Here is a 12014-nt window from a genome sequence, read left to right as displayed (position 1 = left end):
AGTTGTGGAGGTGGTCAGGGTTGGTAGATAAAGAGGACAGCCTACAGGGGTAATATGTGACACATGTGGTGGGTAAACACCCTGGATGGTGTGTGTGGGTCTGTGATGTGGATGCCCCATGGGCCCCAATATGGACACAATGGGGACAAGCCTCCCACCCACTGCTATTCATAACAGCAGTTCACATCTCAAAGGTGCCTGGCCTGAAGGCTGATCAGGAGGAGCATGTGGGCCCTGTGAATGTGTACTGGGTGCCTCAAGGTGATGTAGTACATCCCACATGTGTCTGTGGAGCCCGTTTTGGAACAGACCCTGGACCTGTCCTCAGGGGACAGGAACATGTCTGTGTTTGCCCCCAGGGGGGACAACATCCCCTGGGTTGGTTCAACCTGATGGTATTGCTGGACCAGTACATGAGGAGGCCCCAGGGTGGGTCACACATGTGATGTGGCCTCGTAATATAGACAGATGAGTTTGGAGAGGTGGTTCTGCTGGCCAATAGTACATATACATGCTATTGTGTCATTGTTATATTACATATGTTGGTAGTAATAGTCTACACAATCCCAGAACATGTCCAACAGCATGTATAGATAACTGCAATAACACAGAATGTAAGATGTGCAGCAAACACATAGCAAGCATACCACAGGCATATATGGAACCATTGTGGCCCTGACAATGGCATGCAGGTGAATAGTCTGTAACAGGCCAGCAATGATAGTGTCCACACAGGGAACATGGCTGCAAACACATTGCACAAAGCATGGTACAGTACAATATCTGCCCCACTGGTAGGTATGTTGTAGCCATACCTATTGAGTTGTGTGCACAGGTTTTTCTTGTTGATATGGTGGGGCATGACAGTGATATGTATTAAGAACTGTGGTAACTTTGCTGCATGACTTGCTCACACCTGTGTCCATTTTTATGTCTTTCAGGCACGATGTCCCATGGAAGGCTGCCAGCCTACACACTAGCTGAAAATGAAATCCTGCAGAATGAACTAATACAGCACTATGCGATCTTGTTTGGCTGGGCCACCCAAGATCAGCAGGAGTGGACTGTCCTGTGGAACGACCTAATCCACAGGGTCAATGATGTCAGACTGCACAACCGCAGTTATGAGCTGGTCCAGCATCATTGTTCTGACCTACTTCACAATGCCCGTCGGTGTGCTGCTGCAGTTCGGGGATCACCTCGCCACTGGGGGTCATGCCATCCACCCCCCCTGACATATGTGGAGGAACTCCTGGCCAGCCTCATGGCACCTCCCCGTCCAGCCAGCTACCAACCGCCGGACACCTTTGTGGAGGTGGGTGTCACTCACACACCGGCCAAGGAGCATGCAGGTAAGGCCACAGGGCACATCAGTAGACCACTGTTGTGTATAGATCCACATTGGTACAGGTAGATCATGTATATTTGACATGTCATAGATATATTTTGTTGCTGCATAGTAGTGATAAACAGATGTCCATATGTGGTAGTTTTGTGGAAATGTACTGTTGATGTATTGTAATACTGCACCCACCATATAGCAATGCCACAGGTGTGGCCACTGACTTTGCATCTCTCACCCCATTATGTAGGTCCCTCCAGGATACCACTCAGGCAGGAGCCTGTAGCTGGTGAGTATCATTTATGTAGATGCTTGCCAATACACCGGGCATGTAATGGTGATGGTATATTCCATGCACACATCTAACACACCTACCCAGAATGCATGCTGTGCATGTGCACATACTGTTGCTGTGAAATGCATGGCATCACAGGGGTGACCGTGATGGGGTATTGGAAAGGTATGTCAGACACCTGCATGATAACTAACATCCTGTCATTGTGGAATGTGTCCACAGGGAGTAATATAATGGTGGGAGACATGGCCTACAGTAGGGACATGTATGGAACAACACCCATATACAGTGCAATATCAGTGCATACACCTGTAGGACAATGGCAACTGCTACAGAGATACACTATGGCATAAAGCATTACAGTGGTCCACATTATCAACTGGGACTAGGCTGTAATGTGTGGTTGTCAGGGTATGGGACACTGAAAAGTGACACACATGTGTAGGGCTTACTTGTCATGCATCTGCAAAAAAGGCTGAAGGAGGGGAGGTGTCAGCATGACACACCAGTTCACTACAGCAGGGATCCTAAGGATGCTAAGAATGGCTGTATCTGCACATAATCAGGTTCAGGACCTGTGGCAGATGTAACCTTACCTTCACAGCAATAGTGACAGCAGTGTGTGAACACCAAGGGATGTGCACATGAGTAGACCTTGCAATCATGCAGATTAGGGGGACATGTGTAGGACATACTAAACATACACTGGCAAATGCAGATGACCCACGCTGGTATACCCCTGCCAGGAGTAGTGACTGCTGTAGTACACACAACAAGAGGTGCAACAAACCATCATGATAAGGGTGTGCACACATATGCCCACACAGTGTGTATGCATCGTGGTCAGCATCTGCACACCGAATACATTCCATAGACACTGCATGTGAAAGTACAGGACATATGTCACATATTGGGCTCATGTACTGTTAAGATATGCGGTGATGTGGTCCCATTGCAGATCAATGATGGGGGCATCATATCAATAAGGGTGTGTACACCCCCCATAGCCATGGTATGTGCTGATGGTTATCAGTGTAAGAGTATTGGATTGGTCATAAGTAGTCCGCTGATGTTGAGAGCTGTAAATCAGACATCAGGCATTCACAAATGACATCTGTCCACATATCATCCCAGGTATGTGTTGCTGGGAAACTTAGGGGCTGTGAACATTAAAACTGACATAACTGACACAGTAGTACACATTCAGCAATGGGCTGTACACCTGTGAGATGTGGTGTACAGTACATGGCAGGGTGCAGAACAGATACACAGCAATACTGCGTACATCAGTGCCGTGATATCCAGGGGAAGGGGCATCACCTAGTGACGCAGCACATGCATCACACAGTTGTATACTATTGTTAGCATGGATTGACTATAGCTGCACTGCATGCTGTTGAGTACCATATGTTATGCATGTTGACAGATGGGTAATAGGAGGACTGTGTGTACTATCATTGTGCAACCTCACCTGTATGTGTGTGTGCATCCTGGTGGGTATTTAGTTTGGCTGTAGGGTCACTTTGGTGAGCTGGAGGGAGGTTGATGCATGTAGGATGCATGTGTGCATGTGTGTGTGTTTGTGTGGTTGGCCATGTATGCACATGTGTGATTGTGGGGGTGTTCTTATCTCCCAGATCATGCAGTACATGAACATGGACTGCCACAATACACACCAGGAATACTTGTCATGTATGTAATGACAGGACAGCTGATAGTATAATATGCTCTGTCACATGGAACAGGCATTGAGTGGGAAGATAGACATCAGATACACCCTTAATATCACATTCAGCAGAGAGGTCACCTACAACCCACGTATGCAGCACTACAGATGCATTGGGGAAGTACTAGTCAACACCAGGGAGTGTATCCATATATTACAGTTGTCACAACAGGCTGATTGAGCAGCATATCTGGCATGTACCAAGCATTAAATACACATGACACACCAGTGTGTAATATTATTGAGTGAACATATAGGGCCATGCTCATGATGTCTGGACATACACAGGGTGAACACCGAATGACACCAGTGAGGCCATCTAAAACCACTACACACAGGTCAGGCAGGTAATGTAGTAACAGGTCTTGTGTGGTGATCACTTGTGTAGGCTTTCAGAGGACTGATGTGTTAATGAGTGGTATCAATGTGCGTATGTTATCAAGTGTGATGCAGGATGGGGTACACGTGGACATATACATGGGACTGTCTGCAAAGTCATGGACAGGTAGGTATTACAGTGGTGTGTGTGTGTGTGTGTGTGTGTGTGTGTGTGTGTGTGTGTGTGTGTGTGTGTGTGTGTGTGTGTACTGTTAGGCAATGCTGTGCAGGTTTTAAAGTGCATTTATTGTTTTCCCCCACAGGTGGCGAGGTGGGTCAGGGTCCCTCCTGCATGCAATCTGATGTTCGTGTCCATACAGACACCGAAGATAATAGTACTGTTGAGGCACAGGTGAGGTTGTCAGGGGCCAAAACAGCACCATCATTGGACATCCCCCTTTTAGCCACCCTAACCCTGCACACAGTTTCAGGTGCCTACACATACCCCATCACCAGTGGCCATAGTGGAGGGACAGCTAGCATTTGGTGGCTGTGCACAGAAAGGTATGGTAACCATGCCTAATGTGGCTGGTTGCAGCAGGCATAGCCGGATGTCTGGCAAGGGACCCATAGGAAGATGTCCTAGGGTGCTCGTGGTAGGGCCACTGGGCATCATGCCCTTGGCAGAGGCAACATAGCTGGTACCAGCAGGTGCATGTTTCAGGCTGTCATGGAGGTGCAGACATGTATAGTACGTTACACCAGATGGGGCCTGAGGCTGCAGAGGGCTGCTCTCACATCTGCAAGTGACAACGCCCGTGAACTGGCTGGTTTTAACTGAGTTCGTGGATAGATGGTCTGGTGAGATGATGGCCCTCATTGACGTGGTCTGTCTGTGCTTGAACATGTGGTGGGAGTGCGATGACGGCAGCGTGGACGTATGCCCGCAATGCCAACAGCTGGCAGTCATTGTGGATGTGCTAGGACACCAAAGGGCTCCCGTAGTAGCAGTACCAGCCCCAGCACTGTGGGGGGGGGTCACTGTCCACACCACACCATAGCAGATCATGAGCACATGGTCCTGGCCAGTCCCAGGAGGGACCTGGTACCAGTGGACATTTGTCATCATCAAGTGAGAGTAGCACATTGAGGCCTGTACCTGCACATGCCCATGGAACCCCTGGCAGGCACAGTCCATATGTCCATGGTGAGAGGCAGTGAACTGCACACCCTGTCAGGTATGGTCTATAGCTGTCCATAAATGCCTGTGTAGGGCAGCCACATGGCAGAACTGTGTGCATGCATACCCACACACTATACAAACACACCTAGGGCAACCCCATACCTACACACACCACATCACCATGCCAAGTTCACCTCAGTAGACCCCTCACTCACACACATGGTGTCAAATGTATAGCTGACCCTCGGCCTCTGGCAAACTAACAACACACCCTGTGCATATGATGATACCTGTGGCACATCCCTGTCATCCAAGCCATCTATGCAGGGACAGGTTACTATGGTTCTGATGCACATGGTGACTATACTACAGTGTTCTATAGTACTGCAGTGTAACAAGTTCTAAGGAGTAAAGTGTAATGCATATATGTCAGTTAGTGTAGCCATCCAGCAATGTTGCATTATAGCTGCTAGTAGCACTGGTTGATTGTGGTCTCTATAATGTTATCCATTTGTGTTGTAGGTGTACATGTGTCAGCACGAGGATGCCCTGTGCATATGATACCTGTGCCACATCTCTGTCATTCATACTATCAATGCAGGAGCAGGCTAATATGGTTCTAATGCATGATGTGACTGTACTACGGTATACCACAGAGCTGCAGTGTAACATGTTGTAAGGAGTAAAATGTAATGCATATATGTCAGTTTGTGTAGCCATCCAGCAATGGCGCATTATAGCTGTTAGTAGCACTGGTTGATTGTGGTCTCTATAATGTTATCCATTTGTGTTGTAGGTATACATTTGTCAGCATGAGGTTGACCTGTGCATATGATTATACCTGTGCCACATCCCTGTCATCCATGCCATCAATGCAGGGATAGGCTAATATGGTTCTGATGCACATGGTGACTGTACTACAATGTACCACAGTACTGCAGTGTAACATGTTGTAAGGAGTAAAGTGTAATGTATATATGTCAGTTAGTGTAGCCATCCAGCAATGATGCATTATAGCTGTCAGTAACACTGGTTGACTGTGGTCTGTATAATGATATCCATTTGTGTTGTAGGTGTACATGTGTCAGCACGAGGATGGTCTGCAGTCATATTCCACAATGGGGTATGGCACTGTGGTGACATCATGGCTGTGACAAATCTGCGGTTCATTTGAACATGTCACAGGTTAGTATAACAGTTATTGCCTGTGCCACATCAACAGGTGACCCGCTGGGGTGTGTATACCCTGCAACCTGATGTAGACCCATCCACATACATGCACAAAGTTACTTGGCAACACTGGGACTAGACCCCTACCTAGGTATGTAGTGATATTGAAGTCTGTGGCTTACATTGCACAAACTATGCAGCATTTAGGATGAGGTGTTTCCCAGGTTACATGTTACATGGTATCAGTTACCTGTATGGTTGATGGTGACAGTGGTAACCATAACACGGTACATGGAACATATACTGGGTGTACCATGGTGTAATGACAGTGTACACAGCACCCACATCCCCCAGTGGATATTGTACTCCCTAACACCCATGATGACACTCTGATATATCCACCATCACACATTGGCCATGGCTGCGTTACAACCCATTGTAGATCCCAACAGTGATACTACAGGGATATGCATCTGATGCACATGCCACATGCATAGCAGGGTGTTGCATTGTCATATCTCACCAATGAGCAGCAACAACACTATCTGTACAATCGTGTGGCAAAGGGTATTGTAACAGATGTATGTGGCCTCGAAATGCTGTACCCTACAGATAAACGGACATGCACACATACCCACACTTGCCAGAACAAAATGGGTATCCCATGCCTATCAACCCATTTGTACAACACTGTCGTGATGGTACTGTAAGGCTCATGTAGCTGGTATGGGAAGGAGCTTAACAGGGTACATGTAATGTCCCATACAGCAGCAGTCGTGACTGGCTATGGCAATGGGTTTTGCAAAAGTTGTGAAGGCCCTCGTGGAATTCCCACGTACAGGTGTGCTAAAACACAGACACTGCTATAATCAGGCATGCACATGTATACATGTGCCAGTACTGGGGTGCATCGCGGCAGGTGGTCATAGCTGTGTACCTAGCTATTGTCCAAGGAGAGATGGGTTGTGTAGGGGTTGTGTGTACAGTGGTATCCTGCCACCTGCCATGTGGCAGCAGGCAATCTATCGACAGACACTACTGTGGTGAACCTCAGGGTGAGAGTGACATGCATCAGCTTTTCCTCCAGGTGCCTCCTGCACATGGCCAAGGAGGTGATCATGTTGACATGCATGCAACATGCATTACAACACATGGTTATAGTCTGTGATGGAGCCGTGTACCCAGTCATGGTCGGTTGACTGTGGTAGTGTAGTGGAGGTACTCATGGCATGTGGTGCATATAGGGTGTTATCTCCAATATATGCCAGTTCTTACACAGCTGGGCAGACATGTCAGTGTCAATCAAGCTTATGACACCTGTACATATCCCAGCTTGATACCTGCCATCTGCACATCTGTACAGGGACTGGTGGTCATCAGCTTGGCAAGTAGCTATGCAGTAGGATGAATGTGGTGACAGATAGACATTTGACAACAATATGTAAGCCATGCCTACATGTCAGGAGCCCTCGCTATCATGTGCTGTACAGACGGTAGTCTACAGTTGCATTCCACATGTTGGATCATTACCCAGTAGGGGTTATATACTGTGACACAGCTCACACACCAGGGATACAACAAGGAGGCCTCAGAGTGCAGCTATGTCTGCAGGTGTGCCTGTTGTCAGTACTACATTTAGTACTCTACTCTTGCCTGGTTAGGCATTGACAACAGGAGTACCGCCATGATATACTACATGCCAGTATGACAGCACATACCCTGGGCTACTACCCCTTTATGTAACACAGTCACATGGACGACAGTGCTGTACAGGCCTTATATACGTCTGTGTCTCACACATGACACTCACACCCCTTGCTACTGTAATGACAGCACATAGGCACATGTATTGTACATGGCATTACATACACTTATTACAGATGTCATTACCCTGCTATGTTATCAGACTGGGTGGTGAGAACTGGTTACCAGGGCTAAGCCATGCTTAGCAGGTATCAACATTGCTGCAATATAACAGCTGAGCTGATGTGCACACTGGTAAGTGAAGCCTACACTGTGTAAGCGCCCGTACATTTACCCGTAGCTTAGCACCGCTTAGCTTTGTGCAAATTCACTTAAAGCTGCTCAAAACTGCCTGACCCACTCCGTATCTGACAGCCCTTGTTCTGCCCAGCAACAAAATGAGCAGCCCTTGAACCCAGGACCCTGTACACTAAAGTCACAACACTTAACCACTACGCCATGACCACTGTGAAGAGACCTGTTGCTTTTCCAATATATCTGTCAATACACATATTGATTAGTATTGAACAATTGTCTTTACTTCCACAATTGTGTAGTACTTGTTATTAATATGACTGTTGCATCACATATGTTGCTTTATCATAATGTACACATAGCAGATACATACAGTGAGATACATCTGGGAGTGTATACACAATTGTGAGGCTTACACATGACAGGAATATGGATATATATATATATAATTGGTTGATATATGTCTACATGCACATACACATGTATATTCATACATATGTCTGTATACACATCTGTATAGTGCAACATATATATTCCCATGTGTACATCTCTTCGTATGTACATATGTATATATATATATATATATATATATATATATATATATATATATATATACATATGTATGTATATATGTATGCACATCCTATTTTTATTTTATTTTATTTTACATTTGTTAACCGGGCTAGTCTAGCTGGATATATGTCCATTTTCAGTAGAGGCCCGAGGAGAAAAGCTCCACACATACTAAATTTCAAAGGGACAATTTACAGAATAAAAAATTAAGTACAAAATTAATATACATTTAGTAACATGAAACAAACAAAAAAAATACACGAAATACCTAAGGAACATACTATAAAATAGTTGTTCAGTAAAAGCATTACACAAAGTCAGGATTAGCAACATGGTTTCAATAAAATGTTGAAGAGAAGAAGTAGGACAGGAGATAAGAAGGGAATACAAAGGAGGAAGAGGGAAAGAAGCAATAGTCTAGAGAGGAGAAGGGTAAGAATGTGTACGAGAGGACAGGGGAGAGAAAAAGGAGGAGTAGGTTAGAGCATTAGAGGAGAGCAACAGGGCAATAAGAAGAAGGAATAAGTATATTTACTAAGTAAAGTGTAAAGTTCTAGTGGAGAAGATATGCGTGTGTACAGATATGCCTATTTATGTAGCTATATATGTAGATATCTATAACTATATGTGCATACAGATCTATTCTGATATACCTATTACTGTCAATATATATGTAGATATCCATAAGTATATGTGCATATGTATCTCTATCTGTATATGTGTAGACATATATTGCTGGTTTATGTATATATCTGAGTGTTTATATATATATATATATATATATATATATATATATATATATATATATATATATATATATATATATGTACATATACATATCCATCTATGTATGTCGAGATGTATATGTGTATATATCTATATGGATATATGGATAAGTATATATACATATATGTTTACCATATGTCCTGTACATGGGGTGGAGCCCTACCTCAGCCCCAATAGTCCCAACCTCTTAGTGCAAGGGGATGTCAGGTATGTATTGCAGGTATATATATATATATATATATATATATATATATATATATATATATATATATATATATATATATATATATATAGAATATTGCTACTGTGATAAGGGTTGTTTTTACAGACATTTTGTGTGTGGGAGGTCATATCTGCTTTTAACATGTGCACCACTGGCCACAGACAGACATCCTAGGGACATCATAGTATAGTACCACTGCTAGCACAGTAATGATCCTGTGGACTACAGCAGAGATATGGCCAATAAATGTGGACAGTCTGACACACTCTGGTCAGTCCAGAGGTATATGTACTTGCACAGCTGTTACAATCCCCCTTGACCCGAGAAGGAGAGGCAAATGTTATTTTTCTAAACCACTCTTTTTATTACGATAACACAAGTTGCTTCAAATGCTGCTGTACAGAATCCAATGCTATGAGGTTAAGCGCTTTCATCTGATATAATCAGATTTCATCAGAACCTCTTACAAGTGAACAATCACAGTTTAAATACCCACTTTGGCGCCTTTTTTGATTAATTAGCCACAGCACATGGTTTTGATACAGACTCAACAATTCTCCTATACTTAACAATACTTAATACTTAATACTAATACATGTTTACTAGTCCTAAACATATATAAAGGAACATAATGAACTTGTATATGAATTGAATTGTAGTATAATAACTTAATAACTTATTTTATATAACCTGTGTTTTCTATAGAATTTGCACAATTAATACTAAATCAAAATGTATAGAAATAATGATATATTAAAATTATGTTAAAATAATGAGATCCATTCACTCAATACATTTACAATTGATAATTGGTACATATGTAATGCAGATAATGCATATTTAGTATGTATACATAATGATGATCCTAGTGTATAAGTTAAGAATATGTCCAAACTTTCCTACAATTGTTGTATGCTCCGATACTCTAATACTAGTATATATCATACACATACTGATGCAATACAGTTGTACTTGGTCTATGTAGTCAATTTCTAAAAAACATAATGACACTTAATTCGTATTTTAACTATTGCATAGCTAAAAAAGGTTTTAGACTGATGTATTCATTAATTCCTGGAGGTGTGGTTGCGTCAAGACTGATTTGCCATTTACTTTCGATCCATGCCAAATAAGTCTTCCAATCACCTCCTCTGTCACTCACATCTACTTGATCTATAATAGAAAATAGAAATGTATGATCTTGTCCTTTCTCAATGATATGTTTGCTCAACGCATTCTTAGGATCTCCTTTCTTTATTCTATATAGGTGCTCATATATCCTGGTCTTGAATTTTCTCTCAGTCTTTCTTATATAGTATGCGGAGCACTTGGTGCACACAGCTATATATACTATCCTTTGCGTGTTACAATTTCCTTTTTTACAAGTCACCAGTGAACTTGTGATGTTATTGACCCTAACTATAGCTTTAGTGTTTATGTGTTTGCATTGATTACACGAACCACATCTTGATGTACCTTTCAAATTAATCATTTTATTTCCATTTCTTTTTTGCTCTAATATTCTCTTTAAATTACTACCAGTCTTATAAGTAGTACATACTTGATTACCAACTATGTGCCCAATAGATGTGGAAGATGATAGTAAATCCCAGTATTTCTTCAAAATATCTATTATGATGTTGGTGTGAGGGGTGTACCTTAACACACATACTTTCCTTTCTTGTTCATTGTGTGTTGTAGATTCACTTGTCAAGTTCTTCCCCAACAAGGGTACATATTTATTTCCCCATTGGTTGGTGACATAGGAAATGACATTGTCCAACATCTTCTTTGGATATCCTCTATCCAAAAACAGGTCATACAGTGTGTTCATCCCACTAATCATGACCTCTCTAGTGGACGACATCCTGGCTATGCGTATACCTTGTCCCTTAACAACATTTTTAAATATGTGAGGAGGGTGACAACTACTGAAGTGTATGTAATCATTAGAAAATGTCGGTTTCCTGTAGATTTGGGAGGCAAAGCCTCTCCCTGTATTGGTAATCAATGTATCCAAATAGGCTATTTCTTTCCTATCATATTGATGTGTAAACCTTAAAAAATCTGTCGTTTGATTAAGATAATCAATAAAATTTTGTATATCATTGATAGGTCCTGTCCAAATGATGAAGATATCGTCCAAAAACCTCGTGTATAACTTGATGTACCTATAATAATCACTAGGAAATATGTAGTTGTTCTCCCATTCTAACATTACTAAGTTGGCGAAAATAGGGGCACATGATGCCCCCATCGCAACTCCCTTAGTTTGTCGAAAGTATTGTCCATCGTGAAATATATAGTTATGGTCAAGGACTAATCCCATCATGTCCATTGTTAAGTTGATTCTGTCCCAAGTAAGTCCAGAATGGTTAACAAGGCTGTTGTTGAAATACT

This window comes from Protopterus annectens, chromosome 2.part0 (genome assembly GCF_019279795.1).
Source record: "Protopterus annectens isolate FY-2018-M chromosome 2.part0, PAN1.0, whole genome shotgun sequence".
In the NCBI taxonomy this organism is placed as follows: domain Eukaryota; kingdom Metazoa; phylum Chordata; order Ceratodontiformes; family Protopteridae; genus Protopterus; species Protopterus annectens.
Note: the sequence above shows the minus strand (reverse complement) of the source record.